Source organism: Nicotiana sylvestris, chromosome 3 (genome assembly GCF_000393655.2).
Source record: "Nicotiana sylvestris chromosome 3, ASM39365v2, whole genome shotgun sequence".
Taxonomy (NCBI): domain Eukaryota; kingdom Viridiplantae; phylum Streptophyta; class Magnoliopsida; order Solanales; family Solanaceae; genus Nicotiana; species Nicotiana sylvestris.
In genome coordinates this window covers 185563376-185575305 of record NC_091059.1, presented here as the reverse complement: position 1 = coordinate 185575305, position 11930 = coordinate 185563376, and positions in this window count along the sequence as shown.

The following is an 11930-nucleotide window of genomic DNA, read 5'->3' as shown; positions in this document are numbered from 1 at the left end:
TAGCTCATGGTGGGCTGTACCCAAACCAATATCATGCCAATAACACACATTATTCATACGGGCAAATAGTTTGTGGGACGTGCGAGCATCAAGGGCTATAAAATATTTCAAACCTATTAAGGTTATTCTAAAGCTCTATGTAGAAATCCGATCACATTCGGAAAGGATTCACTACTAACACGAGGATCTTATTACTCGTTATACCCCAGACATTACCCGCTACTCCAGTAGCTAGTTATCAAATCCATCATCCTCGAAAGAGGTGAAATAGAGTTCATATTTAACTTTGTATTCATAATTACATTTGATACTCTCATGGTAAGTGTAATGGTCGACCTATGAATACAAGTTAAATTACTAAATTTTTAGTTATCTTCTCTTTCTACTCGAATCTTTCTATTCCAAATCAACTATTTTCCTAGACATGCACTGCATTGCTGAATCACTCATTTTTATTAGTGACATGCTAAAGTAGCAACACTAATTGGCACTTCAAGAGACAGTAAAAGGTCAAAGGGTATTCTAATAAAAGTTGATATAACTTCTTTGGGATCTCACACAATGAAGAAACATGGACTTATTCTTCCATTATCCCATTGGTCAATAGCACACGTGGTATGAAACACATGTTACTGTGTTCTCACCTTATATTGGCGCGTGTGTCTTATTCTTTTAATCATTCAACACCATATAGATCTTGGTCTAGACACCTTCAAGTGTCTAACCCAAGTTTCCCACTTCAATAATCCCCAAACCATCTTATTAGAGAAACTCGCATTTGGCTTACAAAACAAGTCATAATCGAATAGTGAAATTCGTAAGTCTGGTTAGTTGTCAAGAACGACCTCTACAAGTAAATATAACCCCGCATTATCCAAGGTTCTATAAGGTCTCATCTCTTCACGATTCTTAACGCATAAGGCGATTGCTCGTGTGAGAGAGCCAATCTCGCGACTTGTTCGATGCACTTTATCAATAAAATATTCATCACATGCATACGAGATATAAGTGTAATTCAAGAGTCAAATATTGATGAGCATATTATAATACTAAAGTCATTTTACAATACATAAATATGTTCTTATCCTTCGCAAACCTCGAGCCATAACATGTTTCTCAAACAGGTCTCTAGATATCGCCTTTGTAAAAGAATCAGCTATCATGCTTCGCGTAGGAATGTACTGTAAATTTATCTCTCCACTTGCTACCATATCTTTTACAAAGTTATACTTGATATCAATCTGTTTGGTCTTGCTGTGATACTTAGGATCTTTTGTATATGTAATAGTCGCTTGATTATCACAATATAGAGTCATGGGACCCTGAGAGTTCTTTGTAATATCCAAATACTCAAAGAATCTCTTCAACCAAACAACTTCTTGTACTATAGACGCACAAGCCACGAACTCAGCTTCCATCGTGAAAGGGTTATACATGTTTGTTTCTTACTTTTTCATGATATAGCACCACCATTAAGTAAGAAGGCATAACCGGATGTTGATTTTCTATCATTCCGATCACCGGCCCAATCAACATCTGTATATCCTCTCAAGTATAAATCATTTACACTATAATCCCTTCAGGTATCTGAAAATTCTCTTCACAACTTTCCAATGATCTCTTCTAGGATTGGATTGATACCTGCTAACCAGCCCTACGACATAACAAATGTCAGTGCGAGTACACGTCATAGCGTACATCAAGCTCCCGACAACACTTGAATATGGAACTCGAGACATGTCTTCCTTTTCATTTTCAGTCTTGGTACACATTTCAAGGATTAAAGTTTCACCTCTCGTTGTAAGAGTATCCATGGATTTACATCCATTCATGTGAAAATGCTCCAAAATTTTCTTTACATAAGTTTCTTGAGATAGACTCAATAACTTTTTTGGAACGGTCTCTTTGGATCTTAACCCCAAGGATATAGTCTGTCTCACCCATATCTTTCATCTCAAATGACTTTGAAAGCCATGACTTGATATTTTTCAAATACTCCAAATTATTTTCGGCTAATAAAATATCGTCCACATAAAGAGAAAGAATTTCAAACATCGCATTGGACTTCTTCACATAAATATAATAGTCTTCATTGATCATGGTGAAATCATACGAAATCACCTGCTTGTGAAATCTCAAATACCATACCTTGAAGATTGCTTCAGGCCATAAATAGATCTTTTCAATTTATAGACCTTCTTTTCTTGGCCATAACGATGAAGCCTACAGGCTGTTCTATGTAGATTTCTTCGTTTAATTCTCCATTGAGAAAAGTTGTCTTCACGTCCATTTGATGTAATTCCAAATCCAAACATGCAACAATAGCCAAAAGTAAGTGAATTGATGTAAACTTCACAACTGGTGAAAATGTTTCCTCATAATCTATTCCATCTTCTTGAGTAAACCCTTTTGTCACGAATCGTGACTTGCATCTTTCTATTGACCCATTCGCTTTGCATTTAACTTTGAGAACCCATTTGTTCCCAATGTCTCTATGCCCAAGCGAAAGGTCAACTAGATCCCAGACTTTGTTGATTTTCATGGACTCTAATTCTTCTTTCATTGCTTTCATCTACTCATCTTTTCCAGGGTTCGATAAAGCCTCAGTCACAGGCTTTGGCTCATCTATTTCTATGGGAGATACCAAAAAAACATAATCTTCAATTTCATAAGTATGTTTGGGTATATTTTTCCTGACACTCTTTCGTAGTTGAAATTTAGGTTCGTCAGAAAGATTTTGGGACTGAGAGTTACCACTCCCACTCGGATCAAGAATAAGATCTTGATCAATTTGATTATCAATTGTGTCAGAAGGCACTTGCTGACTGTCTGAGTTCAACGTTTCATAAAGAGGCTCTCCATTCTTTACCTCGCCCTTCTTTGAAAAATTATTTTTTCAGAAATGTAACATCTTGTGATTCAATCTCAGTAACACTTTCATCCTCTAATTCATCAATGAATACATACCCTTTGGAGTGTTCTGAATATCTTATAAATATGCATTTCTTGCCTTTTGGACCTAATTTACCAAACTTGCTAAAAGAATCTTTTATATATGAAGCCAACCCCAAGGTCGTAAATCCTTCAAGTTTGGTTTATGACCAGTACATAGCTCATAAGGAGTGGAAGAAACTGATTTAGAAGGTACTTTGTTCAATATGTAAGTTGCAGTCAATATTGCATCTCCCCAAAAGGAGATAGGTAAATTTGTCTGCGCCATCATGGACCTTATCATGTCCAATAGTGTTCTATTCCTCCTTTTTGCTACACCATTTTGTTGAGGTGTGTACGGAATAGTTAATTGTCTGGTAATTCCCTTTTCATTGCACAATTCTTCAAATTATTTTGAAAGATATTCACGCCCTCTATCGGTTCTTAGGGTCTTAATCCTTTTGTCTAATCGATTCTCAACTTCATTCAAATATTTCTTAAAATATTCAAGTGCTTCAGATTTATGAGAAATCAAATAGACGTAACCAAAGCGTGTGAAACTATCAATGAATGTTATGAAATATAAAGCACCAGACCTAGCCCTTATATTCATTGGACCACAAATATCTGAATGACAATGGAAAATCATATCTCTTAGCCTTTCCAAATGATTTACGTGTAATATTTCCGGCAAGATAATTTTCACAAGTTGGGATATTAATTTTAGAGAAAGAACGCAAATGTCCTTCCTTAGATAATCTATTCATTTGATCCTATCCTATGTGACCTAATCTTGCATGACATGTAATAACATCAACACCATTGTTACTAGAATAACATGCCATAACAGAACGATCAACATAATAGGTATACGTAGAAGGATTACAATCTAACATAATAAAACCATCAAAACAATGTCCAAAACCATAAAATATTGTCTTGAGTAATTCTAAGACCATTGCGACTAAAGTTCAAATTGAGATCTAAATCTAGAAGAACAGACACAGAGACTAAGTTTCATCAAATCTCTAGAACATATAGGACGTCATGCAACATCAAAGATCGGCCACCACGCATGTTCTTTCTGCAAGTGCCTATCCCTTTGACTTCAAGGTTTGCACTATTTTTCACATATACATGCTTTGATTCAGGTGGAACTCGATGAAACTCTATAAATACTTCTCTATCGCGGCTCACATGGTCGGTGGCCCATGAGTCTACAATCTATACAGGATAAGATTCGGTTAGTAAAACAGTACTAGAAACATATATAGCACTAAGAGATGCATTTTGAAATGCTACTTTTTTCAGCTCAGTACACTCACGAGCAAAATGCCCTGGGACTTGACAATTGTATCACTTCATCTTACTCTTGTCTTTCTTCTGTAGAACCGTTTTCCTTTCTTGAAATTTGGCTTGTTTCTTTTCTTGGAGGATCCTTCTCCGGTCTCCTTATGCGTTCCATTATTTTTCCAGTTTCTCTTACGCTTGAAGCTTGATCTCTTTGTACCACTTAATTCTTCCACAAACGCATTAGTTACATCTTTAACAACACCAAGCCACTCGTCTTCAAGCTCCACATGACATGCAACATCGGCAAAAGTTTTGATGTTATCATTGTGGGTCAAGTTAACCTTCAGATGTTCCCAATTATTGGTAAGAGACGGAATCACTGCCTGAACCTGCTGCTCATCAGAGAGAACATGGCCAGCACTTTTGAGTTGGGCAATCATATTTGACATCACCCTTAGATGTTGCTTGACACCGTAATCATGATGCTTTTTGTACGCGTCAAACTTGATTATCAGCTGTCGAAGGCGAGCCACAATTGTACCCCCATATGCCTCTCTTAAATGTGCCCACATGGCTTGAGCAGTAGGATATTGCTTACATTCGTGGATGAGATCATCAGCAACTGAACTTACAATAATTTCACGTGCAGTGGAATCTTTCTTTTTCCAAACATTGTAAGTTTCCAGATCCCTCATGTGTTGGGCAGTGTTACCCTCCCCTGGGTGACTCATAACATGGTTAATACTTCCAAAAGCATCTTGCTCTTCGAGTACATACCACATCTTACGACTCCAGATGTCGTAATTTTCACCATTCAGTTTGTCACCTTTGTTCAAGTCAGCAATGATACTTTTCGATGTCATGTCTGTTATTAGAGATAGTTTTACAAGTTTAACTCATCAATATATACTTCAGTCAATGTATGCATGTGATTACACATTAAAGTAAATTAATTATAATATTAATTCTACATTTAGTATATAATCGAATGGTCACTATATTTCATTCATCATCTAAATATTTTAATTAATATTAAAATCACTTCTTAGTGTGTATTTTATTTCAAGTCTCAATCCATTACCAAAAAAATAATAATAAACAATGAATGTAACTGGTGAGACAAATAACATAATTTAAATTTCATTAAGATAAAATACATAATAACAATTTACATGTTTGCTAGGACATACATGTACCAATCGAATACTAACTCTTGCACATATACGTTAAAAGGTGAACTAGGCCAAATATTATGATAAATCTCAGTTAAAATTTCACCCAAGGCTCTCAAAGAGAGTTCGCTAAAATAACTTAGCTTCCAATCAGTAATTTTTATATAATTAGCCAATTCGGCTCTTTTTAACCTAAAAAGGTGTACATGTTAAGGAATAGAAGTATCATGACCCATTTTAAATTCCTTAAAACTCCTTAAATTTCTTTTCTCCTTTCCTTCGTTCAGCCCTTCGATCCCTTAAACTCATTTTGCCTCGCTCCTGGGACATTTCTGATGACTTCAGGGCTCAGGCTCTGAGTCTAAATCATTATAGAAATAAGTCCTGCGACGGCGTATTCTTCTACGTTGTCCCTTTCCTTGACTTCGAGAACTCCCACTTTGAACAATTCGAACTTGTTCATGTTCAGCCATATCTGAAATAGGAACAAGGAACCACTTAGAACGGCTACAACCATTTATTGTGACAACATATGTCACAATAACTCATAGAAGTATACCAATTTAAGGGATTAGGACTAACCAAAAAAAATTATTTGAGAAATCAGGAGTTATCCACATGTCAATTCTTAATATATTATAGACCAAGTAAAAACAAAATTCTATTACAGTTAATTTCATGTCATTGATTCTATATTCAGATTTTATTGCCAAACAGAAAATTGGAACAACAATTAAAGAAGTTGACTCCAATATTGTTTCTATTCAATACTAGCACACAATCTGTTTCCTCCTAATAGAAACGTTGGTACTAGTTTAATGAAATAATTCTTTAATCACTTAATGTCAAGATATCATTTAACAGTAAGGCTTTGACATCAATTAACAGTAAGGCTCTTAACAGTAACAAGTGTCAAGCAATTAATTCATGTTGACAAATGATTTCGTTAACCAGACGTACATATGAAGAAGTTTTATATTATTCCTCAACTAGATAAGGAAGAAAAACTGTAGAAATCAAAATTACCATGGAAGCTACTTTCATATTGCCTTACAGGACTCATTGAACTTCGGCAAATAAGCAAATACGTAGTGCCATCCAAGTGGCAAAGAAAAAACTTTACACATGCCAAAGATATCATGTCTTCATTCACATGACGAGGCTTTATATTATATTATATTTAATATACTTCAAAGAATGCAAACAAAGCTATCAAGCCACAGTGGTCTCACATATTTTCAATTCAATTTTCGAAACCTTTGTTTAGGTTCCGTTGCAAATAGCAACACGGTACATAGCATAATTTTCAATCTCAAACACTGTCAATAGCAGCAAAATCCTACACACAAGATCCTTTAAGAAAAAACAAACAAACAGATGTTCCTTTTTATGGCACCAACCAGAGCCGTCTCTCTATGAGAATAAAATTTGCAGCGAAGAACACAGAGTACTGATACAACCATGCTCTTATACCAATGATGATCTAATAGTAACATGGACATCGAATTTGTCTACATGTTAACAACAGCGGAAGATTGTTGAAATTTGTGTGATAGAAATTGCTCCACGCCGATTCTATTTTACTTTGAAAATAGAATTTTTGATTCCACAAACTAAGTGTCCTTTGTGTATTTCTTGCAAGAGGAAAAGGAGATGGTTCTCTGTATTTTTCTTCTTCTTCTTCTTGTATCTCTCTGAAGAGTATGTATATTCCCTTTTATTAGAAAGCAGTTCTGAAGAAAAAACTATTTCCACCCAAAAAAAATAACCGTATAGAATATGCTTCCACAAATTCAACGTGTAGAGTAACTTCTGATAAGAGGTTATTTAATCTTATCTATTTATAAATGAGTTGGGTCAGCACACATGGAGCGACCCGCTACCCAAATTGAAAATAAATCCAATAGGGTAGTTCCTGCAATCACCTTTCAAATGATGTGATAAGAGTAAAACAATTACATTATATAAAAAATTAGCATACATCAGCTAAGACATTAGTATGTTCTTAGTAAGGTAGTTCCAACCTCCAACCAGTGCTCACTTTTATCTAGATTCAAACATGATATGTTAAACCTTCATTACAAAAAATAAGTTTGTAACGGTACCGGGAAGCAGTCCAGATTCATTACAAAAACTGTATATACACATTCTGCCAAATAAAATTAAAACTACTGGAGAAACAATTGTAGTTCTCTAATTTCCCCTGTTGTATTTCTACTCTGTTCCTCCTTAGTGCTCCCTTCTTGGTTCTTCTCGTTTCTAGCATAGCGCAGACTGCAAGGAAACTCTAATTGGCTCAACGAAAATCGCATTCCTCATTAGAAAGGGAAGCTATGACCCCAGAGCTAAGCGGATCCAGAAACCAAGTCCAGATGTTAATTATAGCAGATATCAAAGACGAAACCAAGCGGTTGTTGGTGCAACGTACAGAAATAGCAATAGGCACATGACTTCTGCAAAGAGGGCACATGGAATTGATCTTTAGCCAAGTTTCAATGCAGTGAGTATGAAATCCATGTCCACATTTGGAAAGCACCCGCCGCGACTCATCACCCAAAGAATCCTCGCCAAGACATATTACACAGACCGAGTCCACGCATTTATCTTCTGTTTGTTTTCTTGCCGCGGTAAACTTAGACCAGCAAAAAGTAAGCACAAGCGACCATAATGCTACAATTACCGCAACGGCAATCATTTTACTGCTTATTGTGCTGCGACATACCATTTCCTTCAATTTATTCACTTCTTGGAATATAACCCGAGAGAGATTCTGGTCTAGGCCTGCCATTTGTTCAGTGTTAAATGGTGACAGCTGATGTCTTCAGTGTTTACCCTTCACAGTTCTATATACATATTGCATGGGTGTAGGTTTGGTTTACCTGTAAAAAAGGTTGTTGAACTAAATGACTGCTAATTAAACACAAAGCCAATATCGTAATTTTAAAAAAATAAAAAATTGAGCTGAAGTCGCCCTTCTTTGAACCGATGGACGTGCATTGCTGGTCAAACAGAAGGAAAAAAGGGAAAATAACCACGAGACAAACTAGTGGTTGTCAATTCCCTCTAAAAATGATATATTGGGAAAACTCTTTTTGTTTTTTGGCGAAAGCAAAATAACCTAATTACGGATTAATTTCATATACTACCAGTTTTTCAATTAGATTTTGCTGACTACCTGAATCCCAGGAAAAAAAATAAGGCGAACCTTGAACTACTAGGGTCAATACACCTTGTTCAAGGTGTCCTTTGGAGATAAATTGTTACTTTGCAGTCTCAAACTGCAAATTGTAGGAGAATATTTTTTTGGCATTAATGCGGAGTCATTTGGACTTTCATTTGGACTTTGAATTGGATAGATTGTAATAGCATTGCTAATTTTATTACAAATTTGGCCCAATCTGTCAAATACTACTGAAACTAACTCAATCCCTTTATCCCAATAAAAACTCCTTTCATAATTGAGAATGGAAAATAAGAAAATCTTTTAAATGATCTTTTTCATACATGTAATACGAAAATTATAATATACATTATATATATGCTTAAAAATTTTGCTCAATTATTTTGTTCCAATATTATATATACCTGAAAGTTATTTTTCTCTTTTTACTTTATGAATAAAATTTATTTATTTTATAGGTAAGTCCATAATATAGAGTAAAAAGAGAATAAAATAGGTATATAAGTGAACAAGCCTTATACCATGGTGACAGGTTTTAAACCCGTGAGGGCCTAGGCCCAGAGGGGACAATATCAACAACAACAACTACCTAGTATTATCCCACCAAGTGGATTCTGGGGAGGGTAGGATGTACGCAGCCTTACCTCTACCCTGGAAGGATAGTGAGACTGTTTCCGAATGACCCTCGGCTAAAGAAGGTGATGGAAGCCCTGATAGCAAGTGATAGCAAGACAAATAGTTAGAAAACTAAATCGGAGATAACAACAAAGAATAACAAGATAGTACCGATAACAAGTAATATCAAGATAGTATATTTAGACAGATAAGTCCAAGGCAGCACACGAGAATATGACGAAGTCCTGCTAGCAAACTAGGGAGTTACCGAAGGTAAGTAGTAACAGAACAAGACACGCGGCTATAGCCAACTAAGAAAAAAAGGTACCATACTAGCACTAATACTATCGAACTAGGGAAGACAAAGAGAAACGCCTGACAACCTACTAACCTGCCACCCTAATCTTCCACCTCCACACTTTTCTATCTAGGGTCATGTCCTTGGTCAGCTCAAGCTGCGCCATGTCCTGTCTGATCACTTCACCCCAAGACTTCTTAGGTCTACCTCTACCCTTCCTCTCACCTCCCAAGGCCAACCTCTCACATCTCCTGACCGTGGCATCTGTGCTTCTCCTCTTAACATGCCCAAACCATCTCAACCTTGCCTCATGCATCTTTGCCTCCACATGGGCCACTCCCACCTTGTCCCGAATAACTTCATTTCTAATTCAATCCAATCTAGTATGCCCATACATCCATCTCAATATCCTTATTTCCGCTACTTTCATATGTTGGACATGTGACTTTTTGACTGACCAACACTCTGCCCCATACAACATAGTCGGTTTGACCACTACCTTGTAGAACTTACCCTTAAGTTTCAACGACACATTCTTATCATACAAGACACCGGAAGCGAGCCTCCACTTCGTCCATCCTATTCCGATACGGTGAGTAACATCCTCATCTATCTCCCCATTCATCTGAATTATAGATCCCAGATATTTGAAACTCTCCCTCTTGGGAATGACTTGCATATCGAGTCTCACATCCCCGTCCGCCTCCTGGGTAACACCACTGAACTTGCACTCCAAGTATTCTGTCTTGGTCCTGCTCAACTTGAAACCCTTAGACTCTAGAGTATGTCTCCAGACCTCCAGCCTTTCGTTAACTCCACCTCGCGTCTTATCAATCAGGACTATGTCATCTACAAATAACAAGCACCACGACACCTCCCCTTGGATGTGACACGTCAAAGAATCCATCGCCAGGGAAAACAAAAACGGGCTGAGTGCTGATCCCTGAACATTGTCGCCAGAGGGGACAATATCACTTGTAAAAATTGTTTACATTGTTGGTATACATAACTTAAACTCCATATCTTTTGTTCAATTCAATTTTCTGAACATTATCTTTGGTGAACTGCACATAATGAGCCTTCATAACAAACTATAATTTCTATATTTATAGCAGCAAACTGCAAATTCAGAGAAAAGAATTGTACATGTGTATAAGGTTAAAATCGGGTTTGCCCTAGAACGTAGCAAGCCAAGGTTCGACCCCATGCTATATCGGACCGTGGTGTAAAGATAGATTGCCGAGCTCCAGACCCAAAGATTGATCAAGATCGAGGTCGGCCAAGATCGAAACCATGCAGGATAGAGATCAAGCAAGATCGAGGGAAACTTATCGAGCCTAATAATGAAAAGCCAAAATATCCGCAATCGGACGAGGATCACGGCAGAAATCTTGGCACGAATTAGGAAGAAGCCGATTAATTAGCTAATCATGGGATTTCTTATTATATTTAGAGTTGTTTCAAGAGTATGACCCCCTTATTATATAAAAGGGAGCTGATCACTTGTAAATGGCATCATATTCACGCAATACAAAGAGAAATTCTGTCTTTCTCTAGTTTTCATTATCTTGTTATTTTGTTCTTGTATCAACTAAATCTTCACTTGGTTCAAGGGTGATCGAATTCGAGGGCTAAAGCTATTTGATTCGTTTGATTTACATTTATTCCTTTATAGTCAATTTCAATATCATTTTATGTTTTTTCTTAGTTTGTGCTAAGTAAAATTACGTATCCTTAAAACCATATATAAATTCAATTGTTATCCGTTTTTAGGGTAAATAGTTTGGCACCCACCATGGGGCTAAGGATAATAGTGATTACCTGGTACGAGCTTTCGTGACACACACTATTTTACACTTGTTCTTTGAAGTATCTTTGATTACATGATTAAAAAAATATCGAACTCCCAGGCAGTATCTCAACACATCAATAATGATCTCGGCCACCACGGCGAAAATTAGAACATTGCACCCAGTAACGTTGTACCCCCTGTTGGCCTCGATGGAATTCCCATTGTAGATCCAATGGACGCTAGTTCGCAGGTAGCCATCAAAGGAAATCTAGCCGTTGAACCCGAAAGCAACGTCTGCGATCAGCTACTCAGAGCGCATATGGTGGTAAGGATGGTGGGATTAGCCTATGGGTGATCTTCAAAATGCTACAGGCTCAGCAGACAGCAATAGCCCATCTCCAAAACCAGAACCACATGCCGAGCAGGGTAGAACTTGAGCCATCCCAGCTGTTGATACCCAATTTTCCCTCATATATTTTAAAAATGTGGATACACACTTTTAAAATCTTGTACATGCATTTACAAACATGCACAAGTATTTTTACAATTTTTTCTATAATTTTGAAAGGCCCTAAATTTATTTATTTCTGCATTTTTTTAATTACATAAATGTTCAAAACTATCCCTCGTATTATTTTATGATAATTT